This window comes from Giraffa tippelskirchi, chromosome 5 (genome assembly GCF_054371585.1).
Source record: "Giraffa tippelskirchi isolate mGirTip1 chromosome 5, T2T-mGirTip1v1.2.pri, whole genome shotgun sequence".
Classification (NCBI taxonomy): domain Eukaryota; kingdom Metazoa; phylum Chordata; class Mammalia; order Artiodactyla; family Giraffidae; genus Giraffa; species Giraffa tippelskirchi.
Genome location: NC_137279.1, coordinates 161,745,152 through 161,770,790, shown reverse-complemented (window position 1 = coordinate 161,770,790; position 25,639 = coordinate 161,745,152). Strand labels below are relative to the sequence as shown.

The 25,639-nt window shown below is 44.2% G+C and overlaps 1 protein-coding gene, 1 long non-coding RNA gene and 1 other non-coding gene across 4 annotated transcripts in view; 1 reads left to right on the top strand and 2 right to left on the bottom strand.

The window, feature by feature from the left end:
• LOC145505040 (uncharacterized) overlaps positions 1 to 25,639 on the bottom strand; it is a 387,325-nt gene that overhangs the window by 217,896 nt on the left and 143,790 nt on the right. The window lies entirely within an intron of this gene.
• On the top strand, positions 126 to 25,639 carry LOC145505042 (uncharacterized). Its single transcript, XR_014052740.1, has 4 exons — positions 126 to 263; positions 7,400 to 7,547; positions 22,762 to 22,838; positions 23,631 to 25,639. It is a non-coding gene; the product is annotated as an uncharacterized LOC145505042 (long non-coding RNA).
• Positions 3,202 to 3,306, bottom strand: LOC145508045 (U6 spliceosomal RNA). The gene has a single exon (XR_014055314.1). It is a non-coding gene; the product is annotated as a U6 spliceosomal RNA (small nuclear RNA).

Below are 25,639 nucleotides of genomic sequence, written 5' to 3'. Positions count from 1 at the left end.
TGTTCCCTGGGGATCAAGTTCCCGCTCAGCGTATCCAAATAATAATACCTACCATTTATGGGCCATTTGCTGTTCGCCAAGCTCTCTGCTAAGCTTCTTACATCCTTTACCTCATTTATTCTCACAGAAGCTCTGTGCCTTAGGTATAGGATGGCCTCCTTCCCAGGTGGCATTAGTGGTAAAGAACCCTCCTGCCAATGCAGGAGACATAAGAGTAGAGGATTTGATCCCCGGGTCAGGAAGATCCCCTGGAGAAAGGCATGGTAAGTTACTCCCGTATTCTTGCCCAGAGAATCCCATGGACAGAGGAGCCTGGCGGGCTACAATCCATAGGATTACAAAGAGTCAGACACAACTGAAGCGACTTAGCATGCATGACTTAGCACACATACACCATATAAATGAAGGTCTGAGAGTCAGGGAAGTTAAGAACTTGCTTCTGGGACCGCAGCCAGTGCTGTAGAGTTGAGACTCCGAAGCAGGTGCGTCTGACTCCAAAGACAGCTCTCCTCCCGACCATGTTACATCGGCTCCTTTTACAAAAACAGACAAGGTCCATCTTCCCCCGCATGCCCTGCATTGAATCTATCCCAGGAATCAAACCACCTTCAAAGGGCAAATGGGTGCCCCTTGCGATGGGCAGGTTGCCAGGATGGACACTCACGCTCGGTGACTCAGCAGCACAGCCCACTTGTCTGACCTTTTCCCATGTCACAGATACCTAATGAAAGGGCTAGCCCTGCTCGCATCCTGCAGCCCCAGGGGCAACCTGAGTCACAAGAGACGGACTGAATGTCAGAGTTGAAGTGAGTGTCTCTGCCTCACCCTCTCTAAATGCGGCCGCAGCTGCCCATTCAGTGGTGGCTGAGCTGTCACAGCCAGCACAGGCTGGCAGAGAGGCAGGAGGGCTGCCTGCGGGGGCAGGATGCTGGTCATCTGGCTAAAAAAGGGGGGTGGGGTGGGGTGGGTGAGGCAGCCCAATTATGCCTGGCTTTGCTTCCAAGCTCTATAATCGGATTCAGGTGCTTCCAAAAAGCTCCTGCCTCTTCCGAGCAAATTCAGTTAAGGGCAGGGGGAGGGCGCGCTAATGGTTTCCACATTGGGGGCCTCTGTAGAGAGGCCTCTCAAGCGTGGGGGCAAGGAATCGGACCTTGCCTCCAAGTAGAACCCTGCTCGAAGGAATGCAGATATGTTCATTAAGCACCTCTTACGAGTGAGGGTCTTAGGTCTTGTAGGCTGGACGCTGAGAATATGATAAACAAGCAATCACAACTGTAGCCTGCCCGGAGCTTACAGCTGGTGGGAGAGACAGAAAATGGAGCAGAAAATTACAATACAGAGTGAAGAAGTCTGCAGGTACTGTGGAGCACAGAGAAGGCCACCTACCCAGATTTAGGGCTTCAGGGGAGGCCTGGTTGGCTCCCTGTTGAGTGGCTGAAGAGGAGTTCATGGGGAACCTAAGGGTTCTGAGAGCAGAAAAACAGCCCAGGAGAACATGAGTTGGGGGAGGAGCTGGTCAGAGCATAGGTGGAATGGCACAGATTGTAAAGAAGTAAGTTAAGAATGCGGAGCTGTTGGTAAAAACTTTTGGCCTTGTAATTCAGCAAGGAGAAGGCCAGAGGTATAATACGATCCATTTAGAAAGGCCAGTCTGACCGGGACGGGACAAGCTGTGTAAAGGGAGGCCAGTGAGGAAGCAGAGGTAGCGGTTCAGCGTCATGCCAGCGTGTCTCAGACTAGGGTGCCGGCTGAGGGGATGGTGAGGGAGGGTATATCTGGTTATGAGGCCAAATCAACAAATTAACACGGTCCCTGCCTTCGAGGAGAAAAGTTTTAGTTGAAAAAACATTTTCTCCCTTAATTCCTCCTGGTCTTACATGACCAGAAGGGAGCTTAGGGGTCATCCAGTTCAATCTCCTTTTTGCAAGAAGTCCAGTGGTTTTCAACCTGGGTTTGAACTCCTTCAGTGAGGGAAGGCAGTGGTGGCAGCCTGGAGAGAGTCTGGATGGGCAGCTGGCCTGGACACAAACTTTCTTGAAGTTTCAGACACCCCTGGACCTGAGTGACGATACACCCTGCTGTTGGGACCCCTGGTTCCAAGCACTGGGGCAGTTTTAAGGCGACATCTATTTTGCCAGCTGTGATGGAGCAGGCTGCTGCCCACCCTCACTCCCCCAGCAGAGGGGGCCACAGAGGTTGGCTGGGGGCTGAGGGCACTTTTCTGTCAACAGACCCACCTATGAGTGCTTGCTAAGTGTCTGCCCTGTGCCAGCGTTGTTCCTGGAAACCGCTGTGATAACACTCCCTGGGTGAGAACCAACACTCGCTGACCTTTTTCATGGGCAGAATCTGCAGGAAAAAGCTGTTGAAAATTTAATGACAGCAATTCCTGAGGCTTGTAAAATTCTTTTAACATTTCTCTAAGCACAGACAACAACAGCATCTTCTCTTAGCCTGAGAGGGGTTCTACAGCTCTAAAGCACTCACTCACTCAGGGTCACCCTTGATCCATAGACAAGCCTGGTGGGGTGGGGTGCAGAGCTCCTGGGCCCTAGAGCCCCAGTGACCTGGATTCAAATTCTCTGTGCCCCACATGACAGTGTAACTGTGGTCCTTGCTTTATCTCTCTGAGCTTCCTCTTCTGTAAAATAGGGATAATATGCCTATTTCAAAGGTTGCTATAAGCGTTCAATAAGAAGATGCTGCCTAGCCCAGTGCTTGGGAAAAGCTCATTTCCTTGGCCATATTTCTCTTTAATTCCTATATTCCAGATAAGGACATGTCTAAGTTTGCATAAGTAGAAGAAGTAGTGCCTGGCATATAGAGCCTTAGTCAGCTCAGGCTACTATCACAAAATGCCAAAGACTAGATGGCTTAAGCAACAGACATCTATTTCTTATGGTGCTGGAGGCTTGGAAGTCTGACATCAGGGTGTCTGTCTACATGGTCAGGTCTGGTGAGGATCCTCTTCCTTGCTTGTAGATGGCTGTCTTCCTGCTGTATCCTCACATGGCAGAGGGAGGAAGTTCTGATGTCTCCTCTTCTTTTTTTTCTTAAATTTATTAATTGGAGGATAATTGCTTTACAATGTTGTGCTGGTTTCTGCCATACAACATGAATCAGCCATAAGTATACGTATGTCTCCAACCTCTTGAATCTCCCTCCCACCCCCCACCATCCCATCCCTTTAGATTGTCACAGAAAAATATGGAATGCTTCATGAATTTGTGTGTCGACCTTGGGCAGGGGCCATGCTAATCCTCTCTGTATCCTTCCAATTTTAGTATACTACTGCCAAAGTAAGAACATTCTCATTTTTTTATAAGGTCACTAATCACTAACCCCACCACGGTGGCTTTCCTGGTGGCTGAGACAGGAAAGAATCTGCCTGCAATGCAGGAGACCAGGGTTTGATCCCTGGGTCAGGAAAATTCCCTGGAGAAGGGAATGGTTACTCACTATAGTATTCTTGCTTACAGAATTCCATGGACAGAGGAGCCTGGCCGGCTACAGTCCATGGGGTCTCAAAAGAGTCGAACACAACAATAACACAACAATAACAATCCCATCATGGGGGCTCCACCCTCATTACCTCATCTAAACCTAATTTCCTCCCAAAGACCCTACCTCCTAATGACTAACCTTAGGGTTAAGCCTTGAACATATGAATTTAAGGGGATATAAACATTCAGTTCTGGAGAAGGCAATGGCACCCCACTCCAGTACTCTTGCCTAGAAAATCCCATGGACAGAGGAGCCTGGTAGGCTACAGTCCATGGGGTCGCTAAGAGTCGGACACGACTGAGCGACTTCACTTTCACTTTTCACTTTCATGCATTGGAGAAGGAAATGGCAACCCACTCCAGTGTTCTTGCCTGGAGAATCCCAGGGATGGGGGAGCCTGGTGGGCTGCCGTCTATGGGATCGCACAGAGTCGGACACGACTGAAGTGACTTAGCAGCAGCAGCAGCAAACATTCAGTTCATAGTACAGTGGGCCTAAAATAAATGTTAGTTCCACTTTTCCTCCACCTCAAGGCCCTGAACTAGAGCTAACTCTTCTTCACGCTTCTCCTTATGCAGCCTCTAGTGCTTCCGAGGGACCCCCTTTGAGAATGTCATGAGAGCCATGGAGCCTCTTCCCTGAAAATGCACATGTATATAAATAGGCACCATGCACACCTTGTCACCCACAGAATTACAGATCCTTGAAGCTCATGTATGGACTCTAAGAACCTGCCATAGCACCCATATGACACAAACTACCTTTGGCCACAAATTGTGGTTCAGTTTTCTAATTTTCCCAGGTAGATTTTTAACTCCATGAAATAGGAAACCAGCTCTTCTTGTTCAAGTCTGTATTCCATATAGTGACTGGAGAGGGGGGAGTATATAATGAATGTTAACTGATCTGGTGGATAAAGAGATGGATGAATGGAAGGAAGGATGGATGGATGGTAAGTTGGTTGGTGGGTCTGTGGGTAGGTGAGAAGATAGGTCAAGATGGATAAATAACGGATAGAAAGGTGATGAGTTGTAGGTGGGTGAACAGATGTATGGGTGCTCTGGGTGGGAGGATAAGTGGGGAGACGGATGGGTGGATAGATGACTGGATGGTAAGATGGTGAGGTCTTCACCATGCTCAGAGAAGCACCCAAGCAAACCCTTCTTGAGAAGATAAATTCATGGTGGTGGGGACCCAAATACTGGGGGACCTGGAAAGCCCTGGCTAAAAACCTCTGAATTAATTCAGTAGAGAATATGAACTCCAGAAGGATCAGAAGCAGAGGCTGCATGGAGGGAACAATGCGTTGGTAGCAGGGTCTGAAGAAGGGCTGTGGGCTCAGGTGGGAGAAGATGACTCAGAGTCAGAAAAGCCAAGTAGGAAGCTAGACAAGAGGAGGGGAAACCTCTGATGGAGAAAGCAGCACTGGGACTAAATGGAGAGCAGAAGCTACAAAGACCCACTTCTAAGGAAAACTGGAGGGCAGGTAGGATCTGGTGGGGAGCAGGGATGACTGAATGGAGACACAAGAATTCATGACCATGGGATTCTGAGCCACTCATTCAGTAATCATTTGCTGAGCTCCTGTGTGCCAGAGCTCATTGTAGGCACTGAGGAAAAGTCCCAGTCTGTGCCATCAGATAAGAAAGACAGAAACACTCATGAAAGTTGAAATTTACACAGTACTTATTATGCACCAGCCACTATTCTGTTTAAGGTGACTCGCTTCAACAACAACCATACAAGGGAGGTATTATTATCATCCCTACTTGGCAGACAGGGAAACTAAGGCACAGAGAAGGTAAGTTATACTTTACCCAGGTAACATAAGTAGTAGGTGTGAGAGTCAGGATTGGAACTCAGGTTCCAGAGCCTACGTGCTTCATCATTGTTGCCATTAAATGGAAGGTTAAACAATAGTTGCAATGCAAGGTGATGGCAGTCTGAACCGTTACAGTGGGTTACAAAGCAGGGGTGCGATGACTGACTCTGGCTGCCTGGATCTAAGAGGATTTGAGAGAGGAGACCCTTGGGAGCTGGGCCTTGGAGAATGAGTCAGGTTTCTTAGGCATCCTGCAAGAGGTATGTAAGTTGAAGGATGAGGGGAAGGGCATACCAGTCAGAGATATCGAGTTGTGCAAAGGTCACAGGTGCTGGGGCATGAAACAGCAGACATCTGTGTAGGTGACGCTAAGTGGCTCTGTGTGACTGCTTGGCAGGGCTGGGAGCTGGGAAAGGGGAGACAAGCTACACATTGGAAAAATGCCAGGGAGTGTTCCTTCATACTTATGTGAAGCTTTATGATGTTTAACACACTTCTCTATCCCTTTAGGAAGACAGTACATGGCAGACTGTATATATAATATTTTTGTTCCCATTTTTTAGATGAGGAAACTAAAAGTCAAAGTACAAAATCCATGAGGTCTATTAATATGATCATAGCCAACATCCATCCTATGATTACTGTGTACTAGCCACTGTGTTCAATGCTTGTATGCAATTTTTCATTTCATTTCAACAAATTTGCCATGAGATAGATGCTGCTGTCAAGCTCATTTTAAAATAAAGAAAATCGAAACTCAAAACCAGTTAAGGTCCTCCCATTAGGATGATCAATCAACCACGACACAAAGGCCCTGCTCTTTGGCATCATGTAATACTGAGCTTCCCCGGTGGGTCAGCTGGTAAAGAATCTGCCTGCCAATGCAGGAGACGAAAGAGATGCAGGTTCAATCCCTGGGTCAGGAAGATCCCATGGAGAAGGAAATGACAAACCGCTCCAGTATTCTTGCCTGGGAATTCCCATGGACAGAGGAGCCTGGTGCGATGGGATCACAAAGAGTCAGATACAACTGAGCAGGCATGCATGCAATACTGTCTTCGCTGACTTTGGACTCTAGTCTAGCCCACCTGAAAGAAAGATAACACGCTTTGAGCTTTGCACAAAACCTCTGTGGAAGCAGATACATTTAATGATGAAAAGTTTCTAATTCTTCTACATTAAACTATCTCCTTTGTGAGTGAGCCAGACTGAAAATCCACTGGGTTCCAAGACTCCTAGGATATCCTGGTTCCTTCACAATCAGGACTAGAGATCATGACTTTCATTGCTTTGGGAAAGAAAGGGCTTAGACTGGGCAGGAGCCAGGCATGAGATAGGCCAGGGCTGCAGGGTGACAGGTTCCTGGCCTGGGTGAAGAAGCCTCCATCTAGCGCTGGGATAACAAAAGAACCAGGTAACATTCACTGGGTACTTACTTTGTGCTAAATACTCTTCCTAACCTTAGAAACCATTTACCCTGTCATCTGCCCAGTGAAGCAGTAACCATTATAGCAATCTTTCAGATGATAAAATTGAGGCCCAGAAAGCTTAAAGGACTTGTCCAAGATCACACAGCAAGTCAGTAGTGGAAGCAGATTTCCAGCCCAGCTAGTCTGGCTCCAGACCCTATATGCTAACCTACATAGTATACCTGAAGGAGGCCTTTGTAGCCAAAGAGCGAAGCTCTACATTTTACCTATAAGGAGGGCCCAGAGAGATCATGAAACTTCATTAATAACACACAGCATCACCCAAACCTCAGTTCAGTACTCAAAAGTTTCCTCTCCAGAGCCATTCCACTCCTCCTTCCTCACCTCCATTTTCTTTGTGGTAGCCTTGCCTCCAAGCTGGCCTTGAAGGTTAATGGGAACCAACTCAGGAGTCAGTCATACAGGGGGTTAAATCTTGGTTGTGCAGCTTTTCAGTTGTAGGTAGGACAAGGGGCATGGTCTCTCAGCCTCAGTTTTCATATCTATCAAATTATTATACAGTCTTATTCACCTAGAAGGGAGGTTGAAAGGGTTAAATGTGGCATTGTTTGGTCACTCTGCATCATTGTTTTAATTTCTTCAGAGCACTGTGAAGAACACCGTTTATTGGACAGAGCTCATTCTGAGAACAATCTCCTCTAGCAAAACTAAGTCTTCAATACGTCATTGGATGCACGCATGCATTTTCTCGAATAAATGAGTGTCTAGCACAAAGGTCAATGTATTAATAGGTAAATACTAGGTGACCTCATAGGATCCGACTGTCTGCATGAAGCTAATAAACTAACTTTGGTTGAGGTGTTCATAGCTGCTAACATTTGAAACTAGTGTCCTTCAAGGTAAGATTGCCATTTTAACTGCAACTTTATAATAGAGTGGGCATTTTTTTTGTCCTACCATGGGACACAAAGAAAGGTTCCTTTAGATACAACAGGAGAGGTAGAGGGAAGAACAACCAGTGCTGAGAGGGCACGGGAGAGCTGAGGTGGAGAGGGAGCAGAGGAAGGTGGGGAGAGATGGATTCAAGACCCAGTAAGCTCCCTGCCCACAGCTTTGCTTGTTTTCACTGCTCACTGCCCAGAGCCTAGGACCACCCAGGGCACATCGTGGGCGCTTAGTGACTCTGTTTAAAAAATAAATAAATAAAAGTATCAGAATGAAAAATAAAGGGAGGCAAGGAGAACAAATCGGGCAGGAAGAGAGAAAAACAGAGACAGAGCTCCAACAAGATAGAGAAGACAGCAGAGGGGCCTGAGGCGGCTGGCGGCTGGGGCAGAGGGAGGGACTCTGCTGGCTGAAGCCTGGAGCCCACCAGCGGGGACTCGGCGGGGGACCACAGGGGGAGGGGTGGTGGCCTGGCAGCGGTGGAGAGAGGGCACTCCCAGCGCAGTGCCTGCTCCCAGGGCTCCAGACAGCCCAGCCTGGAGAGGGCTGTGGCCTTCAGAAGGTCACGGCCGCGCTGCGGGACTTTCCTGGGGTGGGGGTGGAGGACCTGGGAACAACGCCGGCCTTTAACTTCCCAGGTCAGACCACCCCGCGCTGCCTCCGGCACAGGGAACCTACCCTGAGCTAGCCTGCCCGTGGGACCTGTCCTCTGGCCTGACTTTTTAAAGTTCCTCCCTGCCTTCAAAGCTGTAACAGAGTCCCTCGTTCTCCCCAGCCCGGGGATTCTCACACTTGAGTGCATCAGAATCACCGCGAGGCTTTGTTCACTCATTTAATTGAACGATTTAATTAAGTCGATGATTTAATTATTGTTAAACCCCTCGTTGCCCGCTCCACCCCACCCTCCTGTTTCTGACTGGTGGGTTTAGGTTGGAGCCATAGGCTATGCATGCCTATTAAGTTCCCAGGTGATGGTGATATATCTGGTCCCCGGACCCAGGCTTGAAAACCACTGCCCAGTATGGGACAACTGAATCCCTCCTTTTCCTCCTTGATCCACCAAGTACCTTGTTCAGCCTCCCACAGAGCCCAGAACCCCTGACAGCTAAGGAAACAGGCAGGGGGGAGGGGATCTGCGCTTGGGCAAAGCCAGGAAGGTACCAGGAATCCCAGCTCCCAGCCCCCAAAGCTGTCTGGTAGCAGCAGACATTTCTCTACCCTTTAGGGGGTAGAACTGGGATCCAGAACACGGCAGAACCCTGAGGAGTAAAAGCTGGGTGGAAAGCAATGTTAATCAAGTCCACCTCCAGGAAAAGGAGAAAAAAGTCGTTTTCTTAAGGAGAGGAGAGTGCATGGAGGATTCCTATTCAACAACCAGGAGTGGACTAATCAGTGCCACTGACACTTACTCCAAACCTGTTCATCAAGCAACTACTCTAGGCCAGATACCAGCTGGGTATGGGGGATACTGAGGGAAATAAACCTGGGGTCAATGTCTTAGGGAGAATGCTTTCTAGTAGACAGATTAACAACAAACTTAGGAAAGTAGTATGCTAGAAATAAATGATAAATCCTATGGGGGAAGAAAATAAGTAAGGTAAGGGAGTGCCATTGAGTACAATTTTAAACAAGATGGTCAAGGTAGGCCTTGTTGGGAAGGTGACATTTGAACCAAGGGTTAAGGTAGGCAACCATGTGATAGCAGAGAGGAGAATTTTCAGGTAAGGGGAACAGCTGGAGCAAAAGTCCTGAGGTAGGAGCATGCCTAGCGTATCGGAGGCCCCACAGAGAGATGAGTGTAACTGGGTGGGGTGGGGTATGGAAAGAGCTGAGTAGGAGATTGAGGACAGAGAGGTAAGGGGCAGGCAGGAAGATGTTATAGGGCTGGGGTGGAGGGACCATTCATAGGGCTTGACTTTTACCCTAAGATGTCCCTGCATATTTCTTTACTTTTTTGTCCTGTTCTTGCCTCTTCCATCTACAATACCAAGTTTAAGAATAGTGTTAATCTGGCTCACAGCTGGAGCTGGTTCTGAGAGACAATTTTCAGTAGTTAGTCACGCCAACCATCTCAGACAGTTTATACAGGTTGTAATTACTTTTTTCTAACCTGCAGGACAGATGGTGATCTGTTTACATTTGCCTCAGCATCCTTCTTTCTCTTTTCCCATCATTCTCCATGCCTCCTCCAGGCTCTAGTTTCCCTGATGCCCCTGCTCCCTGACACACCCCAGGCTTCTACAGCAGGACTGTCCAATCAAAATATAATATCAGCTGCACATGTAATTTAAAATTTTCTGGTGGCCACATTAAAACAAAAGTAAAAAGAAATAGGCAAAATTAGTTCTACTAATAGATTTGATTTAACCCTTTATAGCCAAAATAGCATCTTGTCAACATGTAATCAATACAAAAATTAATGAGATATTTTACTTTATTTTTCCTATACTGTCTTTGAAACCCAGAATGTATTTTACACTCACATCACACCTCAATTCAGCCTAGCCTCATTTCAAGTACTCTAAAGCTTCATGTGGCTAGTGAATACATGGACCTTACCACCCTAGACTCAAACTTCTGATCTTCCTTCCCCTCCTCAACAAAATTAACTCTTCCTATTTCCAGAATAAGCTGCACTTCCTTCAGGAAGCCTTCACTGATTTCTTCACTTCCCTCACTGGCATGTTAAGAAATAAACGAGTAAAACTGTATGAATATATGGTACTCAGAATAATCCCTGGCACAAAGTAAGTTTAATTGAGGTGTTAGCTATCATTATTGTAGTATTTACTGCCATTGTAATAAACTGATTGTTGTGTAATTCTTATACAACAATTATATATTTAGTTTCCTGCTTTCCTCTCCAGGCTACACTGAAAACTCCATGAGAAGAAAATGGCTGCCTTTTTCATTGCTCCACCCTCGGGACCTTGTGTCTGGGAAAAGCAGATGAATATTCAATATAAATGTATTAAATGAATGAATAAGAAAGCATGCTTGGAGTTATGACTATTTTAATTCTAACATTATAGTAGATAATCATAATCCTGGAGGATATGATATCAGGTTCCATTTTTACAGAAGTTCAGACAGTAGATACTATAGAGAGATGAAATCTGGTCTCAAAAATGAAGAAGAAAAAAAAAAAGCAGGGTGGTGTGATGAAAGGGTCCACGCTCTGAATTCAGACAGGTTTGGGTCTGAAATCCTGTTACCTTACTCACTACTAGTATGACCCTGGAGAGCTTAGTTAATTTCCCTGTATCTCAGTTTCCCCATCTGTAAAATGAGGATATGAGTATTTCTTAACATTATATTACATTCTGGGCTTCCCTGGCGGTTCAGATGGTAAAGAATCTGCCTGCAATGCAAGAGACCTGGGTTTGATTCCTGGGTCGGGAAGATCCCCTGAAGAAGGGAATGGCTACCTACTCCAGTATTCTTGCCTGGAGAATTCCATGGATAGAGGAACCTGGCAGGCTACAGTCCATGGAGTCACAGAGTCAGACATGACTGAGTGACTAACACTTTCACTTTACATTATATACCTACACGCAAGGTTAGTTTGTAAGTGGCAAGAACACAGGTCCTAATCTCAGCTCAGCTACCCTTGGGTATGCTGCTTTATCCCTTTGTGTAACAAAATCTACCGTGTGTGTGTGTGTGCATGTTCTGTTAGTATTTAATGAGGTATACTATACATACAAAGTTTTGATACACAGTAGATGCCCACATTAGTATCTGTAGTTTTCTTTCATTTCTATACAGCAGCATGGGATCTTTCTATTCTCTTTTTCTTCCTCAAACGAGAAAAGTTCAAGCAGTTTACCTACTATTTCAGGGATATTTCACCATCCTGCCTAGCAGATAGAGTGAAATAGGTTCAAGTTAAGAAAAGACCTTTTGGCAAAACTGTTAAACTTAACACTTTAGTCTCCCCGCCCTTTTGTCTCCTTCTTTAGCCTCCCTACTTCCAGAAAGTCCTTCTTTTGTACCGTTTTGTTTCCTGGCATTTTCTTCTCTCTCTGGCTCCTAGAGACAAAAGTAATTCCCACCCACACTGAATTTTGTTGCATGTTAAAGAGGAATTCCAGACACCTAGAAATGGTTGCCACTCATTGCTCAGGGTTCTCAAAGCTCTCTCTCTGGCTCAGCTACAGTGCTTTCCCCATTACTTCCTAAATGCCTGTGAATACATTTGCCCCCACCAGACTCCTGAATGGTATGTGCAGATACAGCCATGTCTCTCTGAATCTCAGCCCTCAGGAATCAACCAGACACATAGTAGGTGCTGGATGAACATGTGCTAAATGCATATGTGCGTGTATGATGTCTGAGTGACTGTTTCTTATTACTTCCCCTCCAAAATGCCCAAAAGACTGACAGATGTGTGTGGTGAGAGCTGTAATGGGAGGAGGTTGGCTGCCTTCTTAGAAATGAAACTGAACACGCCTCGAAGCTCAGCTCCACTGTCTGCTTCCCTTTGGTGTCCTCTGGGAATGATGGGGAGGAGGGTGGAAGTGGGGAGCCCAGGAGGGCTGACAAGGTGCCCTCTTCAGCACTGAGTCAGCATCACCCAGCCCCGTGGACACAGGAAGATCCAGCTTTCAGGGGCTGAGTCACATGAATAACTGGAATAGTTGTTTAGATCATAATGAATTCCCAGAACCTTTCCAAGCCAACAAGCAGGCACTTGCTCTCTCCCTACCCTAAGAGCTTTCTAGCTTTGTGACTTAGCAGAAAGGAGGAGCCAGGCCTGGGATTCTGGAGGAGAGAGGCCTCAGGGGAGCAGGGTGCAAGCCTCCTTGTCATTCCCATCAGCCGGCACTGCAGGTTGTTTCTGGACATTTTCATGTTTCCCAGAAGATGTAAAAGGAGACTGGCATTGCAGGCAGCAATACTGCACAGGCCACACGGCTGTTGTGTCAACTGGGCAAGGTGTGGTCCAGAGGTCCTGGCACCTCCTGGTGAGCAGGGTGTCAGAGGATACTAGATGCCCCAAGAGGCTGGACAGGTTATCCTCTGCTGAAATGGCCTTAGAGGTCTGTGTACCTTGGATGAAACAAGATACCTAATCTGCAGCCCTAGAAGTAACTATATGGGGGAGGGGAGAGGATGGCAGCCCAGGTACTGTGGGACTGGTGCACAGGTCCATGGTGTGCATCTTCTCAGCTGCAAGTCCTGAGTCCAGCAGCTCCCAGAAATGCCTGCTCTGAGAGCCACAGAAGCTCGCAGGGAATGTCTTGTCAAAATATTGGCAGAGTTCAAAGCTATACCTCAGTGTTTCCTTCCTGAGAGAATCCAAAAAGGATCTCAGGCTTCTAAGATTTTCCTCTATCTTCTTTGATTGTATGCATTGTCAAAATCCCACTTAGGCCAGTGAACTGTGTCTAATGCCGTATCACTCAAGTTTATGCCTGTGTTAAGGCAGCGTTTCCGAAACTTAAGCATATATCAGAACCACCTGAAAGATTCATCAACAGATTTCTGGGCCCCACCCTCAAAGTTTCTGGCTTACTAGGTCTTGGGTGGGCCTGGGAATACACATTTCCTAACAAGTTCCCTGGAGATGCTGATGCTGCTGATCCAGGGATCACATTTTGAGAACCACTACTCTAAGGCAAAGTTCTTAAATGTATTTTGGGGTCAAAAACCCATTTGAGAATCTCTGATAACCCATTTGATAAGTCTTGCCACCATTTCCCAGAAAAACAAGATACAAATACTGAAAAACTTTGATTACAATTTCAGGGTTCATTAGACTTGCAGAAATTCATCCATGAACATCCAGGTTAAAAGAACTCCTGATTCAGGGCCCAAACCGGAATTAAGAAGTAAAATGCAGATTAATAAAGTACAGGAAGGCGGACTTTATGTCTAAAAGCAAAGGAGTTTCATAGTAAATTTGTTGAGTATTCATTTTCTAAAACTAGACAACCTGGTTTCAAACCAGGCTGTAACATTTGCCAGCTGTCCTTCAGTTTCCTCATTTGTGGATGGATAACTGAACCTATTTCATAGGGCTTTGTAGGGATTGAATGGGTTCATACGTGCAAAATGTATAGAATAGAGCCTGGAATACAGTATACATGCAATAATTGTTCCCAATTATTTCAGCTCAATCAAGCCCTGACATATTTCAACTTCCTGACATATTTCAAACCCACTTTTCTCCAGCCCAACACCCATAATCCTAATTTAGGTTCTAACCATGTCTTGTCTATCATGTTGCAGTATCCTCTCAACAGTATCATCTCTATATTCCTGTTTTTCCTGCTTCTAAGTTAACTTCTACAGGATATTCTTCAAGACTCAACAGGAGGACTCTTTTCTCTGCCATGTTCCCTGAACCCCAAGTAGACCTGATTTCTCTCTTCTTTGTGATTATATAACATGCTTCCTCTAACACTTTAGTGCATGTATACATTCATGACTCCATGGGGAACACTGCTAATTATTCTCCCAGTCCCAGTTCTCATCTTCCATAATAAAAGACCATTTTCCAGACTTCCTTGTAGATAGGGTTCTGAATGCAAATTAAGTTCTGCCAATAGATGTACATGAATGAGATTTGAAAAATAAAAGTGAAACAAAGGAAATTCTGCTCTTTTAGACATTTTCTGCTGGCAAGCACAGTTGTGGGACATGAAGCTTTTCTGCATTGTATTCTAGTAACTCATCAACAGTTCTATGATTTTCAAGAGTCAGTTTTAACAGCAGTAATAACAGCTTCTTGAAGCTGCCTTTCTGATTCCCTAGATAAAAATATGGGATTTGTTATAGATTCTAGAATCTAGAATTCATGATTGAATTTGAGTCCTCCTGATGTTCACCTTTCTGATGGAGCAGAGGTAGCAGGTTTCTCTGGAAGTTATCTTGGAGCCTACAGTCCACTCCTCCAGCCCTTGCAATGATCCTATGAGCCTCTAATCCCCACACTGAAATCCTCTGTGCTTGAAATACGTAGAATGGCTTCTATTTCTTGAACACTGAATGATAGAGATTGAGTGCTATTAGGCTAAGATCAAGTCTCATTCATCTTTGTATCCTTCATGTCCAAAATTGTCAAGAGAAGTTTCTGGAAAATGAACACCTTAAAGAAGTGAGTGGAGCCACTAACCAGAGTTAAAGAGGGGCAGGTCATTTATCTGTATTCACCAAAAGAGCTTTAAAGTTAGAGTTGCTGTCAGACCAACCAGTGAACACCCTTTTGTTGTTGTTTAGTCCTTAGGTTGGGTCCGACTCTTTGAGACCCCATGGAGCGTTGCCTGCCAGGCTCCTCTGTCTGGAGTGGGTTGCTATTTCCTTCTCCAGGGGATCTTCCTGACCCAGGGATTGAACCCACATTTCCTGAATTGCAGGTGGATTCTTTACTATTGACCCACCAGGGAAGCCCAACATACGACCACCACCAAAATAACAAAAAGTGGGAATTGAATGAATAGCTGGAACAGTAGTGCCAGCTTTGAAATAGAAAGATGCAGACCTTGCTCCTCACTGTGGGACCGTTCTCTCCTCACAGAAGCATTTGGCCCCTCAAGAGCCCAGTGGAGAAGTTAGGAGAGAATGAAGGGGAAGAGATTGTGAGTAGTCTCAACAGCCTGGAAAACTGTGAAGAACAGAGGAAAGAATAAGTACTGCTGGGATTTCTCTGGTGGTCCAGTAGTTAAGACTTAGCCTTCCAATGTAGGGGGCGAGGGTTCAATCCCTGGTCAGCGAGCTAAGATACCACATGCCTCGTGGCCAAAAAACCAAAACAGAAAACAGAAGCAATATTATAACAAATTCAATGAAGACTTTAAAAATGGTCCACATTAAAAAAAAATATATTAAAAAAAAAGAATAAGTACTGCTGGGCACAACCTCAAAAGTCAGAGGCACAGCATGGCTAGAGACCAGAGTGTTTGGCTGTTTGACATATAGGCGCATGAAATGAGGGACATGTTGCAAAAATCTAAAATACTTACAGTGGGAAATCCATGTGCTTTGGACATCAGATCTACTCCTCATCAAATCCCAGGTCCATTGCTAATCTCTATATGCATGTGTGCATGCTAAGTCACTTCAGTCATGTCCGACTCATTGCAACCCCATGGACTATAGCCCACCAGGCTCTTCAGTCCATGGGATTCTCCAGGCAAGAACACTGGAGTATGTTGCCATGCTCTTCTCCAGGGGGTCTTCCCAACCCAGGGATCAAACCCATGTCTCTTACGTCTCCTGTATTGGCAAGAGGGTTCTTTACCACTCACTCCATGAGCCTCTGTCCCCTCACTCCTAAAGCTGATGATGACTGTTCTTATCACAGAGGATAAGGAGCCCAGCACAGGGAGCTCCAGGCACAGAGCTCTCCCCAGGATCCCTGCAGATCCTCAATCTCTGCACATCCTTCAGATCCAGCCTGATATTCTCTCTAGTGGTAACACTTTGCTCCATAAAAGAGCTGATTTAGTGTTTTAGTGTTTTGTTTTCTAATGATGGTGCTGGAATGTAAGGCACTGAGATTTGTGTGAGGGGCAACGTCTGGATCCATTCATTTTGTCTGAAAATGCTTAAGGCAGGAAGTAAGATTCCCGGAAGTTTTTTCAAGTGCAGAGAGGCTGGAAGGTAGGCGGGAGCTGTTCCAGGAAGCCTGCTCCTGCCAGCTGGGGAGAGAGTGCGCAACTTGGCCTTGCAGTCCCTGTGTAATCATGTTGTCCACACTCATTGGTGGGGCTATTAGCATTTGAGTCTCAGCCAGTCTTCCTGCGGCATCCCGGAGGACATCCGCCTCCTTCCACGTACCCTTTGTAATCTACTGCAGGTTTATTGTGATGAATTTCTCCGCCAAAAAGGCCAGAATGCTTCCACTTAGTGAGAGAGATGGCTATTTCAGATATCTCATCCGCCTTTTCACCAAGATATGTCCTATTGCCTTCGGGTTGAGAATAAGTGAAGTTCTTCAGGACAGGTCTAAGCCCTAACACACTGGGAGGGCTCTTTATCCTTTTAATAGGTCTGTGATCTTCCATAAGGGTTTTCCAGGTGAAGTTGGTGGTAAAGAACCCGCCTGCCAATGCTGGAGACATAAGAGACGTGGGTTCAGTTTAGATCGCTGGGTCGGGAAGATTCCCTAGAGGAGGGCATAGCAACCCACTCCAGTATTCTTGCCTGGAGACTTCCATGGACAGAGGAGACTGTGGGCTACAGTCCATAGGGTCACACGGAGTTGGACTGAAGCACCTTAGCACACACAGCACGCACGATCTTCCTTGAGTCCCTTGGCATCTTTTATGAGGCTGGTTGTTGGGTCTGTCGACTGAAAACAATGCACAACCCAAATGTTGAGAATTCTGTTTTATATGGTGAACTAAACTGAGGACTTAAGCCCAGGACACAGCATCTCAGATAGCTCTGAGAAACTGCTATCTGAAGATATTTTTCAGGAGAAGGGAGAAACTAGGATATATAGGAGTTTTTGCAACAAAGACAAGGAAGTCAGGACATCAAAAGATTATGTTAATTCAAGAAAACCAGGTGTCTCAAGTTAAGGAACTTAGTGCTCCTCTACATAAGGGAAGATGCGAGAGTCTGAGCTCACTGAAAGCATTCCTTTGACACACACCTCAGCTACCCAGGTGCAGTATCCTGTGCTCTCCTTTCCCATCCTGAGTCTCCTCAGGATGCACCATTGTCGAGGGCGTGGCTGCAGGGGCTGCGGGCTTGGCAGTCCACTTGATTCCATCCTGAGTTCTCTCAGAGCTCGCTGTCAGTCTGTAGTGGCTTGAGGGCTGCAACATCCTTGGTTAACTGACACAGCAGGCAATAGTTTTTTGATTGACAGGTTCATCCAGGACCGGTAGGACTAAAGGAAGGAACCTCACAGAAATTGAAGTGGTCTCCAGGGGTGAGGACATGTATACAGAACCACAGTAACATTAACCACAGGGGAGCTTGGAGAAATGGCCCGGATACCTTTGGGAGAGTAGACATCAGAATTAGGAAGAAAACTACCATTACTGGGCACCCATTGTGTTCAGAGCATTGTGGCAGAGGATTCTGAAGCTCTTGCAGACTGGGCACGAAACAGTTAAGCTGTCAAGTTCTGAGTTTAGGCAGCAGGAATATTTGATATTACTGCACAGGAAGCTTATCCTAGAGTGAATAATTCCTGCACAGCAGGGGAGCCTTTTTGCAGGTTGAACCCTGTCTGGAAGCTGCTCTTTTCTTGTCAAAGAGCCAGGGGCAATAGCTGTCATCCTGTTCATCGGTTCCTGCCCCTCCCCCCACCAAGAAAGCCATGCAGGCAGCTCAGGGCCCAGGGAGAGAGACTCAGAGGTCCAGGTAGAGGTCCACTGAGCTACCACTTGTGCCTTGTACCTTGTGTACAATGGAAGAAAATAAACCTCTGTATTAGCTATTGATGATCACTTGTATCTTTAAGCCCCTGAAGACTGAGAGAGTAGGAATGCTCTGTTGCTATTGTTGTTTAGTTGCTAAATGTCCAACCCTTATGCAACCCCATGGACTGTTGCCCACCAGGCTCCTCTGACCATGGGATTTCCCAGGCAGGAATACTGGAGTGGGTTGCCATTTCCTTCTGCAGGGGATCTTCCCGATCCAGGGATTGAAGCCGTGTCTCCTGCATTGGCAGGCCGATTACCCATGTGGAAGTGACTATTGCTTTGTCTACCTAGGCAGGACACAGAAAAGGAGGAATTCAAAAATGGATGAAAACAGTGTAAAAACAGGATGACTAAGAAGAGCCTCTAGATCAAAGGGCTCCCAGATCCCTGGTGAGAGACTAATACCACCGGATGTGTTAGGGTGTGATAATATCGGGGTGTGTTAGATATGTGTGTATGAGAAACTTCTTCAGCAAAGTAAGCATATTATATATAATACAGAAAGGAAGAAAATATTAAACAATGAAATAATAAGCAAGATGCCATTCCAGATATTATTCTACATTAATATCTGGTATTGAGAGTATCCTAATAATTCTTATAATTAAAATTCTTATAAGTAGTCTTCTTTTTAGGACTTGGCCTTAATAAGGGTTATTTCTCATTGTTTTATGCCACTTGTTTAAAATGAGTGTTTCCTTTATTCCTCATAGAAACACTGGGATATAGGTTCCCCAGATCCATTTTACAGACAAATGAACTAAGGTGCAGGGGCATGAACTGAGTTGTCCAAAGCAACATAATTTATCAAGTAATTGAGCTGAAGTGCAAATCCAAATATATCAGGTTATTTCCAAACCTGTGCCCTATCTACTAAACCATGCTCATCAACTCCATCTGTGTTCTAATCTCTGGAATATCCTCTCAGAGACAACGGAAGCTGACTCCAGGGGGAAGAACTAGAACAAACAATTTTTTTAAAAAAAATCAAACAATCCAATAAAAATAAAAGGGACAAAATATTTGCCAAAATAAGCCTTTTAACAAAGAGATGTACACGGCAAATAAGCATATGCTTAATATCATTAGTCATTAGTGGAACATCAGTTAAAACCGCAATGAAATACCTCTACTTGATAGCTAGAATGGCTAAAATTAAAAAGACTGATCATATCAAGTGCTGGTGAGGATACAAGCAACTGGAACACTCAAACATTGCTGGTGAGAAGGTAAAATAGTACACTCATTCTGGAAAACTCTGAGACAGTGTCTTAAAAAGTTAAACATACACCTTCCATACAATCCAGCCATTATACTCCTAGATATTTATTAAAATAAAAGTATATGTCCACTCAAAGAATTGTACATGAATATTCATAGCAGTTATATCTGTGCTGATGCGCATACTGTTATACACAGCAGCATGCATACAGTGAACCAAAAGAAATAAAGAACAACAAGGTATTGATATACTCTAAGTCATGGATCTCAAAATAATTATGCTGAGTGAATGAAGGAAGACAGAAAAATAATACATATTATATGATTCCAATTCTAGAAAATGCAAACAGATCTATAATGACAGGAAGCAGATCAGTGGTTACCAAGGGATGGGGGAGAGCAGGAGAAGAGATAGACTACAAAGAGACATGAGGAAGACTGGGAGAAGGAGTGGTGGATATGCTCCTTATTTGAACTGTAGTGATTTGTATGAGTGTAAACATATGTCAGAACTCATCAATTTTTACTGGTTATTGCATGTCAACTGCATCTCAAAAAATCAGCAGAGATAGGCTGCCAAGAAGATACAGCAGTAAGAAATAGAAGAAAATAAAAACAAATACAAGCAAGGGAAGTAACCTAAAATAAATGTAACATAGTATTTAAGAACCCAAGCCATAGATTCAATTATCAGCTTAACTTTAAGCAAGCTAGTTAATTACTTCTGTAAAATGCAGATGATAATAGTATCTCCTCATAGGGGAGTTGGGACGATTAAATGAGTTATGCACATAAAGACCTAGATCAGTGCCTGGTACTTAATAATGATTCAATGAGCATTAGCTATTATTTTTGCAGAACTAATTATTTTTCATCTGATGTCAACCCTTTTCCCATTGGGAAAATCTTGAAGTCCCACCCAGTTGATAAATCCAGAAGAGAAACCTGGGGCCAGTTTTCTTCCAAGCTCAAGTTTTCTGATGAGTATCAATTCCTCCTCTTGAGCATGGCTTACTAGGGCTCCTTGCGATTTTTCACATCAAGGGCTAAATAATGTACTTAACAGCCCAATACACTCATTCTACAAGCATTGGAGAAATAAAGGATAACAAGACTCCCTATTGAGGGTGAGAGGAAGCAACAAGATACTGAGTCACTTGGGTAGAGCATCACCTGGATTCTGCTGCACTACTCACTCTCATGGGTCTCTGTTCCTTGATCAGTTATTCTAGCTGCCCTGGGTTCTACCTACCAAGAGGGCTTTCTTTGGCCAGTGTTAGTCAGTACCAAAACTGATAGGAGAATTGAGGAGGGTTCCATCACAAGCGACTGTACAGTTTTGGTAGTTCATTTCTGTTTGAGTCATGAATATGACCCAAGTGTTGCTTTCAGGGTTCAATAAGCACAGGTCTCTCTTTCCTAGGCTTGAGTCTTTCTTACAGCACAACTTTTTAAAGTGTTTTCTTAGCCAAGCCTATTGATTTCACTGGGTTAGAGGAGGGAGGAGGCATGAGAGACCCAGTTTGCTGGTACTCAATACCAGAAATCTCACCCAAATTTTATTTTTGAATTCGGACCTCATATTTGTACCATAAGTTTCTTAATTTCAATACTGGGGACTCTGCACATCTCCTCAGATCTTAGCTTATTGGCCTCTGCCTCAAAGTTTGAAGAGTAATAGGCTGGAGTAATGAGGAAAGGCTCAGTTTTTCTGCCATGTAGCTCCTGTCTCAACTTTGCTACCATCCAAATGTGTATTTCCAATGTTCCCAGGTAGGGATACACAGGAGAGTTGCTCAGAAAGAATCTGATCACTAGGATTCCCAGATTCTGCTGCACCAACTTTAAGACCAGATTCTTAAGGCACTTGTTTATCTGATTCAACCGATTCAAATTCCTCACTACAGGTGGAAAGAAATTAATTCTTTTAACAGGGCTGGAAATCTGTCCAGCTATTCTCTATTTGCTATTAGGCCAAAATCAACAAGTTACTTGAAGAAGCACAGGTGGCAATATTTTGACATTTTTCTACCAGGTTCCTAAAGTTCCTATTTTGTGGGCAATGCTATGAATTCTAGCAGACAACTGACACTTTTTTTTAACCTCAGATTAAGCAATATTTTATCATATATAATACAATAAGCATGAATGACAAGGGAAGAACATAAATTAGACTTCATCAAAATTTAAAACTTTTATGTCAAAAGAAAAAGCAAAAAGACAACCCACAGAATGGGAGAGAATATTTGCAAATTTTATATCTAAGGAATTTGTATTCAGTATATATAAAGAATACTTACTGTTGTTCTTTACGTACAACTTAACAACACTTATTGTACGTTCACAGATAATCTTTTAACCAAACTGATTTTCTACCTCCTAACAAGGATCCACCCTTGAACAATATAATTCCTAATATATCCACCCTGTATGGCAGAGTCCTCACAACTCCCTAATATATCCCAATTTAGCCAGTTTTATATTAGGGGATCTGTCAGTTGTGACATTCCTATATTAGTCAGGACACTTTTGGTTAGAAGTGACACAAACCCATCTCAAATGAGCTTGGACAAAGGGATAACTTATTGAAAGGATGTGAAACATCCCATAATTGAAGGGGGAAAGGATCAGACTTCTGAAGGCAGTGACTTAGCCAGCTTTGGTCACTGCTCTAGGCCCAATACCTGGAGTAGAACTTGTTGAATGTTAAATGAATAAAGGACCAAACTTCAGTAAGGCCAGGGTTCTCACTTGGCCTTGCTAATAACTAACACCAGCACTCCATGCCTCAGGAAGAGAGAGGAGATGGGACAGCTTTGGGTTGTCCATCTATTGTCAGAACTTCCCTGCTCCATCATCTACATGGTGTCCAGGGACCAGCTCTAAGAAGTCAGAGTCATACTCCATGATCCTTCCTCCTGGTCATAGTTGTCTATTGCAGCATTGGCCACAGGATTGGAGTGTGGCCAATGATATCTGCTCTGCAAGAAACTTTAATTTGGACCGAGGTTCAGTCTCTTTTTTGGTGGTTGAATTGGTTACAACTAAATGTAGATACCAATGGAGGCTGTTATTCAAAGTGAGAGAGAGAAGGTTAGGGGGAGAAGAGGAAGAGGAGGAGGAAGGAGATGGAGAAAGGAGCAGGGAGAGGAGCTGGAGGGAGGAAGAGGTAAGAAGGGGGAGGGGGAAGGAGAAGAAGAAGAGGGAGAAGGGAGTGGAAGGATGAGAGGGGATGGCTGGGGAAAGAAGAAGAGAAGGACGACGAGAAAAGAAAAGAGCAGATACTCTTAGAAACAGAGTGCCAAATGCTTTTGAGATCCTAGTTACATTCTACTGCCAGGCTCAGCTGAATCCCTGTACTTGGGTTCCAAGAGATGCCTCTTATTCTTATTGACGATTTCCTCACATTCATAGAAGCTGGCTCAAATTCTTTTCTGACACTTTCAACCAACAGATACCTCCCACCAATGAAAATACGGACACTGAGGATTCGCAAGTATACAGATTTGCCTGTTTGTGAGAGAACAGACAGTAAGTGCCATGGTCTTTACTATTCTCTCCTTCCCCCAAAAAATAGTAATAAAAAAGATTTTGGCTGCAGATAACAAAACAATGCTAATAAAAGCTTAAGAAACCAATGCATTTTGTTATTAAACTTAGCTAGGAGGGGGGAAGCAGGCAATAGACAGATTTGTTGCAAGCCCCAACAGTGTCCCCAGGCACCCAGCCACCCTCAACTTATTAGTTTTCTATCTTTGTGGTTTTGGTCATAGAAGGCTACCACAGAGTTGGGCATCTTGACCAAAATCCAGTAGCAATGGGAGGAGAGTTTGGGGGATAACGGATCCATGTATATGTATGGCTGAGTCACTTTGCTGTCCACCTGAAACTTTACAACATTGTTAATCAGCTATACTACAATATAAAATAAAAAGTTTAAAAAAAAAATCCAGTGGCAAACCTAAAGGGACTATGCTTGCCCCATTGTGTACAGGTCTGATATCATGTTCCTGGCATACCACCAGCCTCCTTCAGGGCCCATAGTATAAGCAGGTGTGATATTAAGAGAAGAGTGTCTGATGGAGGTGAAACTCTGGCACTGAAATCTGGGTTCTGCTTTTTATTCTTCCCACTGTTTTACTTGGAAGAGTCACCAAAGCTTTCTGTATTTCATATAGTTCCTCATATGTTTAAAAAAAGAAAATAGTTATCCTTGGTGATTGTGAAAAGTAAATGAGATAATATATACAAATATGCTTAGTTTAATACCTTGGAATTTACAACTTTCTTAAAGAATGAGACTTCCCTTCCTTTTTCATTCAGGCCTCCCAGTTCCGCTAGGGAAGGAAGCGCAAGAGCCGGCTCAGAAAAAGGATGGACTTCAGAGTCAGGTTTTTATTTCAAGTCCTGGTTCTGTCACTTATTAGTTATTTGGGTTTGACAAATTACTTTATCTTGCTCACTGGCAAATATTTACTGGGCACTTACTAGGTGACAAGCACTGTTCTGCCTGTTGAGGATACAAGAATGAACAAGAAAGACATACTCCCTGCTCTTTAAAGCCTATATTCTAGTTTGCTCATTTATTAAGATTAATAATATATTACATCTATTATTGCTGTATGAACTAAACAGAAGAGCTCATGCAGAATATCTGTGAATAGCAGATGCTCAATATCTGAAAATTCTCTTCCCTCCTTCCCTTTCTCAGTCACTATTGGATGCTGGAAAAAGTACTGGGTTGGATGTTAGAACCCTGGAGTTCTAACCCTACCCCTGCTGTTCACTAGTTAGCTGTGTAATTTCCTCTTCTGTAAGATAAGAGTGTTGTTTGAAATAATTTGTAAGACTCCCTTTGTTTGGTGAGATTCTGTATGTCTCAAAAGCAATAATTCTTCTTGACATATTATGGCAGAATGGGTATATCAAACTGCATGACAATTTAACTCAAATTTATAACATTCATTAAGAACCTTCTAGGTCTAAGCATTGTGCTACATTTCTTTTTATTTTAATCCAATGATGACAACTGTATAAGGCAGGTATTATAATCTTCATTCTGTATGAGGAAATGGAGCTCAGAGAAGCGAATTTGGTCAAAGTCACCCTGCTAGTCAGAGGCAAAAGTGGCATTGATACCCATACCTGTCTGACTCTGAAGGCTTTAGCTTTGTCCTTCACTGCTACTGTATGGTTATTCTGAACTTGTCATAAAACCAACTGAACAGAGTTAATGACTCCATAAATGAATCAGGATGTCACATCAGGAAAAATGCCCCCCTCATGGTTCATCCAGGGGAATACACAGAGATAAGTGTGGGTCTTTCTGCATCCCAGGTTTTATTCCTGGTTTCTCTCTATAGCTGCCTCTCTGCCTCCATCTCTGTGGATGGGTCCATGTGATGAATGAGAAAACAAACATTATTGTTCAGGAATTATGTTTTTCAGATTGGACATCTGCTGCTTATTTGGCTGGGAGTTTGGCAAGTGTTTCAGTCTGTTGTTGTGGTCAGACCTAGAGGAAGTGATTAGGTAGTCATGGCAACCAGCACCCCAAGAACACCATGGTGATGTGAAGGAGGGAGCACTAGATGGAGAGTCTAGCTGTCCACTCCACCATGAATGCTCTGGCTTTGGGTTCCATAGCAGGGCCTCTGGAACTTTAGTTCTTAAAATCTCTCCATTAGGATAATTTAATATTTAATTTCATACTGAAAGAGATAGGTCCTGAGATCCAACGAACATCTAGAGAGGTGGTATAAAAATCATATGAAGCTGAGAAAGACTAAAGAGGGGTGCAAAAATGCACATGTGAAATATCCACTATCGTCCCAGGAACAGTGCTGTATGCAATGCACCATTGCCTCAGGCCTCAGTTCACCCTCATGATATACTTTGTACAGAGGAAGAAATTGAGACTTGGAGAAGTGACATGACTTGCCTAAGATCACACAGCTAGGCAGTAAAGGAATGAGAATTTGAAACCTTGGCTAGTTGATCCTAAAGCCACCTACACTTGGCTGCCATCAGTACCTTTGCTAACATAGCTTCTGCTAGAGGTAGAATGGGGGCTGAGAAGAAATTCAGATGGTGTCAGTCCTGAAGTTCCTGTCATTGGTTTCTCTACATAGTCCAACTTGGTGGGATTCTGCTCTCTGGCCTAGACCTAAACCTTTCCAGCATCAGCTAAAGGTTTTATCCTCACCCTAGTTTTTTTAAATCCAGGTTCTCTCCAATGTATTGATATTTCTGTTGTGCCCTAGGCAGTATATTGAAGTTGAGTCTGAGCTCAATTCTCTCTCTTTGCCTCACTGGAAAAAAAAAACACAAAA